The sequence below is a fragment of the Bos mutus genome, chromosome 22, assembly GCF_027580195.1.
Source record: "Bos mutus isolate GX-2022 chromosome 22, NWIPB_WYAK_1.1, whole genome shotgun sequence".
NCBI lineage: Eukaryota > Metazoa > Chordata > Mammalia > Artiodactyla > Bovidae > Bos > Bos mutus.
In genome coordinates, this window is record NC_091638.1 from 46,994,758 (window position 1) to 47,011,375 (window position 16,618).

Here is a 16,618-nt window from a genome sequence, read left to right on the forward strand (position 1 = left end):
TTTTCAAATATTTTTCAATCCATGGTTGGTTGAATCCGAAGCTATGGAGCTCACAAATACCGAAGGCTTATTTCCTAAATCCATCTATGCATGAAGCCATTTTTTCCCCCACTTAACATCTATTAAACTAGCTAAACTCATGTAGCTTTGGGGAAATTCAGCACTGGAAAGGGAAAAACACTGGGAAATGCAGCGGAGGGGGACTGAGCCAAAGCCCTCATGCTATGCTGTGGCACATGTCAACGGCAGAAATACCGGCGTGTTCAATGGGCATAGAAGATGTTGACATAATAATTCCTGAGAGGCAGGAAAAAAGGGAATTACAAAGTTGAATCCATTAAATGAAGTCTTGGTAGGTCAGCTAGCGTTCCTCTTCATAAAAGTCAAGTTCCAGAGATCAAGTTGCTTGGGTAAAGATTAATCTGCACCATGAAAATGTGTAAAAATGCTGTTGACCTACATTTCATTTGTACAACTTAGATAAATCAAAACTCCATGGATACTTAGATTAGCTAGGGATATAAAATACTAACTTCCTCGATAAACAGCAGCAGGGCCATTGCTGGCAGATGTAGGTGGATTTGGGAAACAAGCAATGGGGCTTCAGCCTCACTCATTTCCCCCTCCAAGCCCCTGCCCTGAAAGTTCTAAGGCTCTGGTGCATCTGTCTCCCCTGCAAAGCAAATCTTGTAAGCCCTTTCACACCAGATGTGTTATTCCTCCTAGGGCCATGAGCAGCTTGAAAGAGATATGGTAATGTTTAACACAAATTATTTAACACAGTTAATTCTCCCAAGGGGAAATAGAGGTGTTGACGACAGATACTTTCTCATGATTAAAGTGGGGTTTATGGGTTTGGGGGAAGAAGTGCCACTCTCATCACATTACATGACTTAATCACTGTTGATGTTAACCCTGATCATATGACTGAGGTGGTAACTGTCAAGGTTCCCACTGTAAAGTTACTCTTTTTCCTTCTCCCTTTCCATATTGTATTCTTTGGAAGGAAGTCACACAGCGCACAGCTAAAGAGTGGGAGTTGTGCTCCACCTCCTTCAGGCCACAGTAGCTATACACATGATTTGGAATTCTTCTGCTTGGGAGATTTTTTTTTTACTTTATACTTGGGGTTGTAATACAATACCACTTTATTTTGTTATTCAAATTATTCCAGTTTGGCCACTGGGAGCCAACAGCCAGTTGATTCCTGTGTCTCTTTGGCATATACTCACCATTCTATTTTTATTGCTTTTTTTTTCTTTGAGAAATCACTTACTACTTTCTGACACTACAAATGTTCTAGGCTCATCTTATAAACTCCCTGCCCCAGTCCTAAAATCTACCATTTCTCCAAGAAGCCTTGGTTCTTTCCACCCGGAAATTAGAAACCAAGATTCAGGAGAGTAGGTTTTTTCTTTCTTTAATGTTCATAAAAAGCTGCTTGGTTCTATTTTTACCAACAGTCAACCCATCCTTAGTCTTTTAAACAGAATCCACTCCTGTCTAACGTGACCATACAAGACAACTGAAAACAAACTGTATGATGAGCAAATAGAGAATTTAAGTCCTCCACGCCTAACGATTCTCAACTTCCCTTTGAGTTGAGAAAGGATCCAGACCTCTTGCCGGCAGACAAACCTTCCTTGGGTTACGCTGTCGAGTAGCTCACTGTGTCCAGGTTGCTCATTCCCCCAATGTTGTAAGAGTCTTGTCCCCAGAATTAATGTTCCCTCACTTTTTCTGAAAATGGAGCACAAAGAGCCACTGTCCTGCTTTTTCAGTGCTGTGTCACTGGATGTGTTTCCAAAGGTACAGAAGGCCACACAAGTCAAGGAGGCAGGGTAGTCTCTTTAAAAATACACACTCAGGTACATTCATCTGTGGTATCCTGAGACACTGTGCCTTCGCATAAGCTGCTCCTGTGGCCTGACAATCTCTCTCCCCATCTCTGTGTGAGACTCACACTTGTCTAACCAGCAACTTCTTATGTACTGTCCACAGCCTATGGATGACTGCTCTGTGGCTCCATCTATCATTCACTCATTCCACACTGTATCAGTGTAGTCCAAGCCCTAGACCTGGGATATGAGAGTAAGCGCTATAAGACTAAGGCTCTGTTCTCACAGAATGGATATTCCAGGGGAGTGCAAGGGGGACAGAAAAATATCAGATGGTGGTTATGTGCTGAGAAGAAAAGTGGAGTGAAGGGGACAGCTAGTTTTTGTATGAGTGCCTCCTCATCAGAGGGATCTTCCTGACCATGCCCCCACCACTCACCCTCAGCCACTGTATACATCTTTCTAGCACTATCGGGTCATTAACTATGTGAATATAACTATTTGTCTGTGTGTCTGTCTCCCCTAGTAGACAACTCCTTGGGAGCACAGATAGATTCGGTTTATCTCATCCATACAGCATTACAGAGAGCCAGCATCCACAGAGGATCCATCAAACCCCAAAGCAACTGACTGGCATGAGATCCTGCAAACAAAAGGGGCATAGATTGTGACATGGTTTTGTACCCTAATTCCATAATTTGAAGTCTGCTTCTTGCGCTATCATCAATCAAAGTGTCCATGTGTTCTACATCTGCATTTCGAGGAATGAGCTATTCAGTATTAGGAAGAGCCACGCAGGGAAAAATTCAAACAATGGGTGTAAAAGAAACAGATCTCGAAAGCATGGTGGGGAAGGGGAATATATACAATTTGGGAGTGGTGGTCAGAGACTGTCTGAAGATGAGATTTCTCTTTTTTTTAACTAATTAATTTCTTTTAATTGGAGGCTAATTACTTTACAATATTGTAATGGTTTTTGCCACACATTGACATGAATCAGCCATGTTTCTTAAAAGGAAACTCTTGGGGTCAAAACAAAGAAACACAAATCATTGCCTGTGACACATTTCCCTTTGGACTTCAAAACCCACATCAGTATCGTTATGAACATTTAGAAAGATTATATGCATAAGAGTAACAGGCCAGGACCCAGCTCCCAGTAATCCCAGTCAGTACCACTGGTATGAAAGCAGCAACAAACAACACTCACTCACACATCCAAGCACCCAGCGCGCTAAAAGCTTGCGGACACTGACTCGTTTACTTGCTCCCAGTAACCCTACGAACCGGGTGCTCGCACTCCCCTCCCTGCAGCTGAGAACCCAACGGATGACCAGGATTGCACCCACGGAACTGTCTGACTCTGTAGCTAAGGTCTTCATGTCAGACGGACACACACTCGTATGTGAGTCTATGCAGCGGAGGCCACGCTACCCCAGCACAGAGGGGATCATTCCAGAGAATATGCCTGTGCTTGGATAACAAAGTCATGGACCCGAAAGTAAGGGGCAAGGGGTCACATCCAGTGCCCAGCCTTGGCACTACCACCTGAGTTCTTGTGAAGCCCCTCCCACCTGCCCTAGGGCCACCCCTGTCATTCTTCATGCAGCGGCTTCACTTTAGGCAGCTGCCTGAGTCTGTGGAATACAGTACAGCAAATAAGCCTCTACAATCATGAAACCTATAACCCTGACCTTGACAAAACCACATACTAATAACTACAATGCCTGTGCAAACTATCCATTCATTCAGTTAATCATTCAACCAATTTTATGGAACCATGAGCGCATGCCGGTACTTCTTTATACACTGGAAATATACACAGTGACCAAAACGGACAAAAATCCCTTTCGGCTCCAAGATGGCATTCTAGTGGTTTCTAAAAGCACTCTTACAACTCAACTACATGTTAGTTACATGAACGTGTGGGCCTCCTGCTCACAAGGCTGGTCCAGACAGGACAGGGTCTACATCTCCAGAGATGCACACAGAGTATTTGAAGAATCAACTAACACAGTAAATCAATTAACATATTAACTAGCACACTGCTTTTGATTTTTCAAGAAACCTTGACAATCATCTCTTCCAAGGGCTCTGTACATTTATCCTTTAAAGTAATACTTTAAGAAAAAAGTAATATTGCCCCTACCTTACAGATGATGGACAGTTCCATGCGGTTAGCTCTCAGAGTAAGGACCAGAAAATGGGCTTTCTAATTCCTGCTTAAGAACTTCATCTACTGAACCAAGGTACAACATCAGATTTCAACAGAAACCCAGATATTAGACAGCTATGACATTTCTGTCACCCATTCCCAAAAAAGCCAAAACCCCAACCACTAAGCATTCCCCTTTATCATCTCAACATGGTGGCACCCCAAAGATATCAGGCAAAAACCACTGACCACTTAGCCCTGGGTGACATGTTGGCAGAACAGATATTTTTTCTAAGCCACAGCCTGTGGCCAACATACTCAGGCAGCAGCCAGGGATGGAATCTATCCAAGTCACCATGTGTCCCTATCACCATCTATTGTGTTTACCAGAGCTGGATATCTTTTGGCAACAAATTCCACATACACAATTAAAAAGAAGCTTGGAAATTTTGGATCATTTAATTAATCTTTATGTATTTTGTTCTATTAAGCAGCAAAGAAAATGTTTACAGCTCAAGTGAATGAATTAGCATTTAAGATTCTTCTTTTTTGCAGAGAGATTTATTTATCTATATCTATCTATATAAAATATTGTAGAAATTAAAATGTCAAATCTAGATTCTTTGGCAAGAATTTTATATGACTGTGGAGGTGACATGTGGCCTGAATAATCTCTCATACAAATGTACTGAATTTCTTGAGCAGTAAGTATAACGTGTTTAATGAAGCTCAGCGTTTGCAACCTGTCTCCCACAGAGTCCAGCAGAGTTTACCTTTAGAATCTCCTGTGTCTAACTGTGGCTCAGAGACGACTTGCTAAGATGAGTTCATTCACAGATGACAGGACATACTCCAGAATTATCTAGAAAAATCATTATGCCTTTTCAGATATTAATGACCCTCACAATATACTAATTTAAACATGTACTGGCTTAGATAATTCTTATGAGATTTGAGAAACATTTTCTTGAATGTGAGTATGGTTAAGTCTCAGTCAGTTTGGGCTGCTGTAACAAAATCCACCATAACTCAGGCAGCTTAAGCAACACATATTTATTTCTTACAGTTCCGGAGACTGGGGAGTCCAAGATCCAAGAGCCAGCACAGTCAGTGAGGGGTAAGGGTTCTCTTCCTAGTTTGCAGGCAGCACCTTCTTGCTATATCCTCACACAGCAGACAGAGAGACCAGCTCTCTTGGCCCCTTTTATAAGGGCACAAATCCCATCATGAAGACTCCACCCCCATGACCCCATCTAAACCTAATTACCTCCCAAAGATCTCTCATACTGGGGGCTAGGGTTCTGACATACAAATTTCCAGGGAATGCACAATTCAGGTCATAGCAGTCAGAAAAAAAGAATTTCATAAACTCTTGGATCTTCATTTTTTGTGGTGTCCAAATAGGCTAGAAAATACTCCACTGAGAAGAATGGAGGAAAAAAATTAAATCTGGAAATTTTCCCTACAATAAAACTACTGTGGTTGTTGTTAAGTTGCCAAGTTGTGTCTGACTGTGACCTCATGGACTGCAGCACACCAGATTCCTCTGTCCTCGAATCTCTCTCAGAGTTTGCTCAAATTCATGTCTGTTGAGTCAGTGATGCTTCTAACCATCTCATCCTCTGCTCCCCCCTTCTCCTTTTGCCTTCAATCTTTACCAGCATCAGGCTCTTTTCCAATGATGCTCTTTGCATCAGGTGGCCAAAGTACTGGAGCTTCAGCTTCAACATCAGTCCTTCCAATGAAGATTCAGGGATGATTTCCTTTAGGATTGACTGATTTGATCTCCCGACAGTCCAAGGGAGTTGGACTCCCCACAGTTCAAGAGACCTCTGAAGTACCACAATTCAAAAGCATCACTTCTTCGGCACTCAGCCTTATTTATGGTCCAACTCTCACATCCCTACATGACTAGTGGAAAAACCAAAGCGCTGACTATATAAGCCTTTGTTGGCAAAGTGAAGTCTCTGCTTTCTAATACACTGCCTAGGTTTGTCATAGCTTTCCTTCCAAGGAGCAGGCATCTTTTAATTTCGTGGCTGCAGACACCATCAGCAGTGATTTTTCAGCCCAAAAAAATAAAATCTGTCACTGATTTCACTTTTTCTCCTTCTATTTGCCATGAAATGATGGGAACTGGATGTCATGATCATTGACTTTTTTTTTTTAATGTTGAGTTTAAACACAGCATTTTCATTTTCCTCTTTCATCCTCATCAAGAAGCTCTTCAGTTCCTCTTCGCTTTCTGCCATTAGAGTGGTATCATCTACATATTGTAGGTTGTTGATATTTCTCCTGGCAATCTTGATTCCAAATTGTGATTCATTCAGCCAGGCATTTCACATGATGGACATTGCATATAAGTTAATTAAGCAAGGTGATAATATACAGCCATGTCGTACTCCTTTCCCAATTTTGAACCAGTCCATTATTCTATGTTCAGTTCTAACTGCTGCTTCTTGACCCACATACACATTTCTCTGTAGACAGGTAAGGTGGTACACCCATCTCTTTAAAAAGAGTTTCCATAGTTTGTTGTGATTCACACAGTCAAAGGCTTTAGTGTAGTCAATGAAATAGATGTTTTTCTGGAATTCCCTTGCTTTCTCCATGATCTAACAAATGTTGGCAATTTGCTCTCTGGTTCCTACACTAAACAACGCTACCTCTTAAATTCATGTCTGTTTTTAAGACCAGAAAATACAAACAGTAATAAATTGAAAATACTTTAAACTACAAGGCAAAACAGACAAAAATTTTTATAGTCAACACTGTGACTGGGTCTGATTTTACTTACTTATTTTTAACTATTTTGTTAAAATTAAACCCACCTTTGGCAAAATTTCCAACTTGCATAATACTTTGTCAAGATTGATGCTTCTTCTATCCAGGTTATTTAGAAGCATCTTAAGTTGAAGTGGCAAAGAATACATGACAGTCTTATCAAGATGACAATGGAAGCAAGATCTCTGTAATCTGCAGCCATCCAAAAGATTAAAATTCCCTCTCTCTTGAAATGAGTGCTCTGAATAAGATATAACAAAATGGATCCAAGAACAGTAAATTTGGTGCATTATATGAAAAGCCTGCCAAGGCAATTGATACTCAGGGGGAAAATAGGAGTTTTTATAACTGGGTAAATGCCATGTGAGCAAAACAGAGCATAAAAAGGAAAAAGGCAGAAATGAATCCAGCAAACTTAGGGAAGGATTCAAACTTCCTTAACTTACACAAACTTTCAAATCCTGAATAGAAACCACTAGCCCTTCAGGCCTTACAAACATCAGATAAACTAGAATCATCTGTTCCATCCAGTTCAGTCACTCAGTAATGTCCGATTCTTCCACGTCATGGACTGCATGGGGTCAGCCCCATGGATGCCAGGCTTCCCTGTCCATCACCAACTCCCAGAGCTTACTCAAACTCATGTATATCAAGTCAGTGATGTCATCCAACCATCTCATCTTCTGTCGTCCCCTTCTCCTCCTGCCTTCAATCTTTCCCAGCATCAGGGTCTTTTCCAGTGAGTCAGTTCTTCGCACCAGGTGGACAAAGTATTGGAGTTTCAGCTTCAGCATCAGTCCTTCCAATGAATATTCGGGACTGATTTCCTTTACGATGGACTGGCTGAATCTCCATGCAGTGCAAAGGGACTCTCAAGAGTATTCTCCAACACCACAGTTCAAAAGCATCAATTCTTTGGCCCTCAGCTTTCTTTATAATCCAAATCTCACATCCATACATGACTACTGGAAAAACCATTCCTTTGACTAGATGGACCTCTGTCAGCAAAGTAATGTTTCTGCTTTTTATTTTTTAGTTGTTGTTATTATTTTTAATTTTTTAATATAAATTTATTTATTTTAATTGGAGGTTAATTACTTTACAATATTGTATTGGTTTTGCCATACATCAACATGAATCCGCCACAGGTATATACGTGTTCCCCATCCTGAACCCCTGTCCCTCCACCCTCCCGGTACCATCCCTCTGGGTCGTCCCAGTGCACCAGCCCCAAGCATCCAGTATCCTGCATTGAACCTGGACTGGCGATTCGTTTCATATATGATATTATACATGTTTCAATGCCATTCTCCCAAATCATCCCACCTTCTTCCTCTCCCACAGAGTCCAAAAGACTGTTCTATACATCTGTGTCTCTTTTGCTGTCTCACTTACAGGGTTATCATTACCATCTTTCTAAATTCCATATATATGTGTTAGTATACTGTATTGGTATTTTTCTTTCTGGCTTACTTTACTCTGTATAATAGGCTCCAGTTTCATCCACCTCATTAGAACTGATTCAAATGTATTCTTTTTAATGGCTGAGTAATACTCCATTGTGTATATGTACCACAGCTTTCTTATCCATTCATCTGCTGATGGACATCTAGGTTGCTTCCAAAAATATGGAACGCTTCAGGAATTTGCATGTCATCCTTGCGCAGGGGCCATGCTAATCTTCTCTATATCGTTCCAATTTTAGTATATGTGCTGCCAAAGCAAGCACTGTCTCTGCTTTTTAATACGTTGTCTAGTTTGGTCATAGATTTTCTTCCCAGGAGTAAGTGTCTTTTAATTTTATGTCTGCAGTCACCATCTGCAGTGATTCTGGAGCCCAAGAAAATAAAGTCACTGTTTCCACTGTTTCCCCATCTATTTGCCATGAAGTGATGGGACCAGATGCCATGATCTTCATTTTTTGAATGTTGAGTTTTAAGCCAGCTTTTTCACTCTCATCAAGAGGCTCTTTAGTTCCTCATCACTTTCTGCCATAAGGGTGGTATCACCCGCATATCTGAGGTTATTGATATTTTTCACAGCAATCTTCATTCCAGCTTGTGCTTCATCCACTCCAGCATTTCTCATGATGTACTCTGCATATAAGTTAAATAAGCCAGGTGACAATATACAGCCTTGACGTACTCCTTTTCCAATTTGGAACCAGTCTGTTGTTCCATGTCCAGTTCTAACTGTTGCTTCTTGACCTGCATACCGGTTTCTCAAGAGGCAGGTCAGGTGGTCTGGTATTCCCATCTCTTTCAGAATTTTCCACAGTTTGTTGTGATCCACACAGTCAAAGGCTTTGGTATAGTCAATAAAGCAGAAATAGATGTTTTTCTGGAACTCTATTGCTTTTTCGATGATCCAGCAGATGTTGGCAATTTGATCTCTGGTTTCTCTGCATTTTCTAAATCCAGCATGAACATCTGAAGTTCAAGGTTCATGTACTGTTGAAGACTGGCTTGGAAAATCTTGAGCATCACCTTGCTAGCTTGTGAGATGAGTGCAATTGTGCAGGAGTTTGAGCATTCTTTGGCATTGCCTTTCTTTGGGATTGGAATGAAAACTGACCTTTTCCAGTCCTGTGGCTGAGTTTTCCAAATTTGCTGGTATATTTAGTGCAGCACTTACACAACATCATCTTTTAGGATTTGAAATAGCTCAACTGGAATTCCATCGCCTCAACTAGCTTTGTTTGCAGTGATCCTTCCCAAAGCCCATTTGACTTCACATTCCAGGATGTCTGGCTCTAGGTGAGTGATCATACCCTCATGATTATCTGGGTCGTGAAGATCTTTTTCGTATAGTTCTTCTGTGCGTTCCTGCTACCTCTTCTTAATATCTTCTGCTTCTGTTAGGTCCATACCATTTCTTTCCTTTATTGTGCTCATCTTTGCATGAAATGTTTCCTTGGTATCTCTAATTTCTAATTTTGAAGAGATCTCTAGTCTTTCCCATTCTATTGTTCTCCTCTATTTCTTTGCACTAATCACCGAGGAAGGCTTTCTTATCTCTCTTTGCTATTCTTTGGAACTCTGCAGTCAAATGGATATACCTTTCCTTTTCTCCTTTGCCTTTCACTTATCTTCTTTTCTCAGCTGTTTGTAAGGCCTCATCAGACAACCATATTGCCTTTTTACACCTTTTTCATGAGGATGGTCTTGATCACTGCCTCTTGTACAATGTCACAAACCTCCAACCATAGTTATTCAGGCACTCTGTCTATCAGATCTAATTCCTTGGATCTATTTTTCACTTCCACTGGATAATCGTAAGGGATTTGATTTAGGTCATACCTGAATGGTCTAGTGGTTTTCCCTACTTTCTCCAATTTAAGTCTGAATTTGGCAATAAGGAGTTCATAATCTGAGCCACAGTCAGCTCCCAGTCTTGTTTTTGCTAACTGTATAGAGCTTCTTCATCTTTGGCTGCAAAGAATATAATCAGTCTGACTTCACTATTGATCATCTGCTGATGTCCATGTATAGAGTTTCCTCTTGTGTTGTTTCAAGAGAGTGTTTGCTATGATCAGTGTGTTCTCTTGGCAAAACTGTATTACCCTTTACCCTGCTTCATTCTGTCCTCCATGGCCAAATTTGCCTGTTACTCCAAGTATTTCTTGGCTTCCTACTTTTGCATTCCAGGCCCCTATAATGAAAAGGACATCTTTTGGGGGTGTTAGTTCTGGAAGGTCTTGTAGGTCTTCATAGAACTGTTCAACTTCAGCTTCTTCAGCATTACTGGTTGGGGCATAGACTTAGATTACCATGATATTGAATGGTTTGCCTTGGAAATGAACAGAGATCATTCTGTCGTTTTTGAGATTGCATCCAAGTACTGCATTTCAGACTCTTTTGTTGACTATGAGAGCTACTTCATTTCTTCTAAGGGATTCTTGCCCACAGTAGTAGATATAATCGCCATATGAGTTAAATTCACCCATTCCAGTCTATTTTGGTTCGCTGATTCTTAAACTGGTGATAGAAGCAAGGTCCGATGCTATAAAGACCAATATTGCACAGGAATCTGGAATGTTAGGCCCATAAATCAAGGCAAATTGGAAGCAGTCAAACAGGAGATAGCAGGAGTGAACATCGACCTTCTAGAAATCCACGAACTAAGAAGGACTGGAATGGGTGAATTTAACTCAGCTGGCCATTATATCTACTACTGTGGGCAGGAATCCCTTAGAAGAAATGGAGTAGCCATCATAGTCAACAAAAGAGTCCAAAATGCAGTACTTGGATGCAATCTCAAAAACAACAGAATGATCTCTGTTTGTTTCCAAGGCAAACCATTTAATATCACAGTAATCCAATTCTATGCCCCAACCAGTAATGCTGAAGAAGCTGAAATTGAACGGTTCTATGAAGACCTACAAGACCTATTAGAACTAACACCCAAAAAAGATGTCCTTTTCATTATAGGGGACTGGAACACAAAAGTAGGAAGTCAAGAGATACCTGAAGTAACAGGCAAATTTGACCTTGGAGTACAAAATGAAGCAGGGTAAAGACTAACAGAGTTTTGCCAAGAGAACGCACTGATCATAGCAAACACCCTCTTCCAACAACACAAGAGAAGACTCTACACATGGACATCACCAGATGCTCAATATCGAAATCAGAATCATCTGTAGTGGAACAAAAGTCCCAAACAAGACAGAATCATGTCTCCCCAGACTGGATGCCAGCAGTGTTGCTAGCTTAAGAAATGTCTGATTCATTCCTGATTCTTCAGTGCTACACAAAGGAAGCTCTGACTCCGTGGGAGCAACAGCTTGGAGGATTCCCAGACTTATAAGTCTGCAGAAGCACCTCGCCTCCAGAAAGATCTCCAGGTCTTTCATGAAAATGAATATGATCTCCCAGGGGAGAGAATAGAATCACTAGCACATGTATCTAAATCAACACACTCCTGGTACATCTGAAACCCATACATGAAAACCCAAACTCCACTCATGAAAATATAGGCAATACTGTGGCACCTCTACCCTTATCTGTGAAACAGCAATTCTTCTATCTCTCAGTTCAGATTATGAGGATATTATCTGGTCACCACAGTGAGCATCTTCATAAAGACTGGTAAGGACCTACTGAGAGCAATAATTGGGGCAGAATAAAGCTGCAGGCAAAACAGGTCACAGGTCCTTGTTCTCAAGGTTCTGACTTCAAGGTCTGAACTCAATGTGTGAAATAAAAGGACTTCTAATAAAAGACCAGAATCTCTAGGAACCTGCTAGAGAGATCACTGCCAGACTGTGGCCACCTCCTCAAAGACAGGGACCATCCTCCCACCAAGGTGTCTGGCCAGTGTCAACAAATATTAGATCAGTCATTTTAACAACACTCAGTAGTATTGAGGGGTGGGTGATTTATATACACTGAGTCTAAATCTCACTAAGAGGCAAGTGTTATTCCCAAGGTACAGATGATGAAATCAAAACTCAAAGAGATCAGATCTCTGCATAAGACCCCACCCAGTTAAGGGCCAGAGCTAGGTTGTGAATCCACGTTTCTGCCACCCCAATCTGCTAAGGAAACCAAACTGAAGACCAGTTAAGACTTGAGATATAGACTTCCAAACAGGTCTCAGTTTTCTAATCGGTAATGTTAAGAGAATGAATCAAGTCTCTTCTGAAAGTCCACTATTTGACTGTCCCTGGTGTCTGAACTACAAAGGAGAAACTAGGTCATGATCACATCCCTCCTCTGATCACAGAAATCTTAAATTTAAATAAAGGAGCCCCTACAAAAAGTTCCTGGAACAAAGTGGACCCAAGAGCATGGAAGTCACTTCCATTGTATCCAAGATTCACTGGTTCAAAAAAAACAACTTCTCTCAAGATTAGTAAAAGGAACCAGAGGAGATGACCAAAACAGGCCTGGGCAACAAGTGATTTGTTTGACTTGGCTTTGCCCCCATGCAAAACTCCAGCCTGAATAGTGTGTGTATAGCACTGACTCAAGCCAATGAAAAGCCCTTTTGGAACCAGATGTCGCATGTGAGAATGGCTTGATTTTCTAAGCTAATCATTAAGCATTCTTTTTTGGCTACAAGAGTATCACAGCTTTTGTAAATTTAGCAACATTTTGGTAAATCTTCATTATTTTAAAAAATCTATTTAAAAAGTCCTCTATAAAGGAAATGTTAGACAATAATTGTGTGCCTAATTAATGAGGCTTTACCGAAAACCTAACTGATAAGAGCAATTATGTACCAAATATGCTTGCAATCTGTGTGATGAAAATACTATTCCTATCAGAGGACACTGACTGAAAACTAGGTTGGAAGAAACATTCGCAGCAGTCACCAGGAAACAATTAACTAAATGTGGACCTCAGAGGGGAACACCGTGATTTTTTAATATTTTAGATAGCTCACTGCATGAAAGGTCTTGATCAAAAAGCTGCTTGAAATTCCATTAGAAAAGAGAATAGCAAACAATTTCAGAGATTCGAAAGACAGCATGATAAAATGACAAGTGCAAAAACAGGCTTCGGGATTTGTTAGAATATTTACTCAATGGAGAATCTTTCAATTATTAAGGAATGACATTTCATTAAGCAAATTCTTTAATTAACTGCCACCACCTTGCCAGGATGCTTCAAGATGCGCCATATTCTATGGATCTGGGGATCACCAAGGAGCATAATCACCAAGCTTTCAGTGGGACTGCACACATCCATCAAAAGTCAAAATGCTACGAGGGATACATATGGTCCCCTAACAGTGGAATTCAGAGGAAATAAGGCCAAAGTGCTTATGGAGGGAGAAGGTCATCTGTTTTAACCTGGCAATTATTTATTATTTCCCTTGCTCAAGAAAAGGAGAATTGTAATGCCAGCTAGAAATGAGGAAAAAAAAAAAAAAGATTCCTCTGAAAGAAGGAAAATACAAAAGGAACATGTTTATTATCCAAACCTATAAAGTTCAAACAAGTGTTAATGATGGCCCCATACCAAGATTGCCATAATTTTTGCTATTCATCCATATCCATCTTCCCGAATGTACAATGACAATCCATAGAAAAATAAAGAGGGTGTCCCCAAAAACAGGAATCTCAGCCCAAATGGACAGGTTAGGGGAGGAAGATAGGAAACCATGAACTGCAGCAGTTGATTTCCATGGTGTAATCATGTAAACTCTACCCTGGCTGATTCCAAGTTACCTACATAAAGTCACTAAACATGAAACCAAGAAAAGATACTGCCTCTTGAGATCTGGTATCAACCAGCTCCAGCACAAGCTAGAACGGATGAGAGAGACAAGGTAGCTTGGGATTTCTGATATGCAGGGCGTGCAAATGGAAGGCACTGCAATGGCCTCTCAAGAATGTCCATATCCTAAAACCCAGGACTTGTGAATGCCTTTGCTATTGTTGTTCAGTTGCTAAGTCATGTCCAGCTCTTTGCGATCCTGTGGACTGCAGCACGCCAGGCTTCCCCGTCCTTCAATAGTTCCTGGAGTTTGCTCAGATTCATGTCCGTTGAGTTGGTGATGCTATGTAACCATCTCATTCTCTGATGCCCCGTTCTTCTTTTGCCTTCAATCTTTCCCAGCCTCAGGGTCTTTTCCAGTGAACTGACTCTTCTCATCAGGTAGCCAAAGTATTGGAGCTTCAGCTTCAGCATCAGTCCTTCCAATGAATATTCACGGTTGATTTCCTTTAGGATTGACTGATTTGATCTCCGTGCTGCCCAAGAAATTCTTGTCTTCTCCAGCACCATGATCTGAAAGTATCAATTCTGTGCTGCTCAGCCTTCTTTGTGGTCCAACTCTCACATGCCTACATGACCACTGGAGAAACCTTAGCTTTGACTAAGCTGGACAGGGCAGGGAACAGATTTTCCCCTATAGCCTAGAGCAGGAACACAGCTTTGAAAATTCCTTGATTTTAGCCCTATAAAGTCTATTTTGGACCTTTGACCTCTAGAAATATAAAATAATCAATATGCATTGTTTTAAGCAGCTAGGTTTGTAGTCATTTGTCATAACAGCAATAAGAAATTAACACACTGACTAAAACCCAGTCAGACCCTTACAAATGAGGGTGGAAGTTAAAATGGTAACTTCTGGGACAAATAAACGCTGTAGGACAGAAGTTACAAAGCAGACCCCTTCACCTCACCCTGTAGTCAAATCAGACCTGCAAGCTAATATGCTTGAGCCAGATTTCAAGGACAGGAAATTCTGTGTTTAAAAAAAAAAAATGTAGGTGTTTTTCAGGTTTGTCCAGGAAACTAGGATGTCTGACCCCACTGGCCCACATCCCATGAGGCAACATCAGCTGAGGAGCAGTGCAGTCCCAGCCTGTGCCAGTCCAGGTTGCCAAACTCCCATCCCAACCGCCCCCACCCACAAATTATGGCCAGGTTGGCTGCTGGACATATGAGAGTGGACAATCCCTGCTCCAAACTGAGCTCGGCTGGAGTGTAAAAAGTGGGGGTGTGAGCAGGCAGTCTCACAAGGTTGGAAGGTGGGTTTTCCCCACCCTCCTTCCCCCTCCATCACCACCCACCGTGCTGGAGTTTTGGGAGGTCCAAAGAAGAGAGGTGCTAACACCCCTCCATCCCTCTCTCCTGTACTAGGACCTGCACTAGCTTTCTGCGGCTGCCACAGCAAATTACCACAAACGAGTGGCTTTAAACAATAGAATTCATTCTGCCACAGTTCAAGAGGCCATAAGTCTGAAATCAAGATGGTCCTCAGGAGAATCCATTCTTTTTCTCTTCCAGTTTCTGGTGGCCATTGGCATTCCTTTGTGTTCCTCGGCTCTGTTTTCACCTTCTCCTCTCCTCCAGGTGTCTGTACCTGCCTTGGCCTCTCTCTGATAAGGAGACTTGAGAAGGCACTTAGGGTCCACTCCAGTAATTCAGAGTAAACACTTTATCTCAAAATCCTTCCCTATGCTTGCAAAGACCGTTTTTCTCAACAAAGTGATGTTTACAAATTCAAGGGATTAGCACTTGGTCTCTTGGGGTGGCCAACATTCAATCCACTTCCATTTCCATCACCAATTTCCCTAGCCCAGGGCACTGTCTGGGGCAGAAAAGACACAACAAGAAGGGACCCCAACACTGACCGGGGCTGTAGTGGGTGTGGGACACTCAGAATCCATACTTTCTGTGCCCTGCAACCCCACCTGCCCTCTGCATCACTGCCCTACTGAACAACCCTCTGGTCTCTTCCCCACTGCATCAGAAAAGAAACCCACCTGTCTCTCAGACTCCAGGGTTACCATCCCCCTGTGCCCCAACCCCTCCTCCCAGGCAGCCCCCTCTGACTCCCCAGCAGGGCGGGCTCCTCCCACTCCCAGCCCAGGTGAGACCTCCTTCAAAAGGCCTTCTCCATCACCTGACCCAACAGCATCACTGGCTCACCTTCCCTTTTTCCAGGATTTGTCACTTCCTGAATTACTCATTTCATGCCATTTCATTCTCCTTCATCTCCCTCCATCAAACAGAAGCTCCAGGAAACCAGGGAGTTTCGCTGGACTTATTTGCACAGCATCTTCAAAGCCCACAGGGCAGGTACTCAGAAAAACCATAGCTAACTGAAAGCTTGCCCCATTTCACAGCGAGGATGATTTTAAGTCCTGGCTGGACACTGCTTTCTTCTACCTGGGCTTATTTTTGACAAACATGAATCAGGTAATGCATTTCTCTCCTGGGTTACCTTCAAATGTACTCTGTTAAATCACTGATGTTAAAGAAATTTTCCAAACAGACAACTATACTGTGCTGCCTTCCAGCTGGAATTCAAGAAGCCATTATATTTTCTTTAAAATGCTTTTTCCTCACCTAATTAGTTTAAAATGTTGATAGTAAACCAGAAG

General features: G+C 41.7%; 1 protein-coding gene and 1 non-coding gene across 2 annotated transcripts in view; both read right to left on the reverse strand.

Annotated features, from left to right (window-relative positions):
* CACNA2D3 (calcium voltage-gated channel auxiliary subunit alpha2delta 3) overlaps positions 1 to 16,618 on the reverse strand; it is a 901,045-nt gene that overhangs the window by 780,480 nt on the left and 103,947 nt on the right. The window lies entirely within an intron of this gene.
* LOC138984812 (U6 spliceosomal RNA) lies at positions 8,400 to 8,506 on the reverse strand. Its single transcript, XR_011462096.1, has one exon. It is a non-coding gene; the product is annotated as a U6 spliceosomal RNA (small nuclear RNA).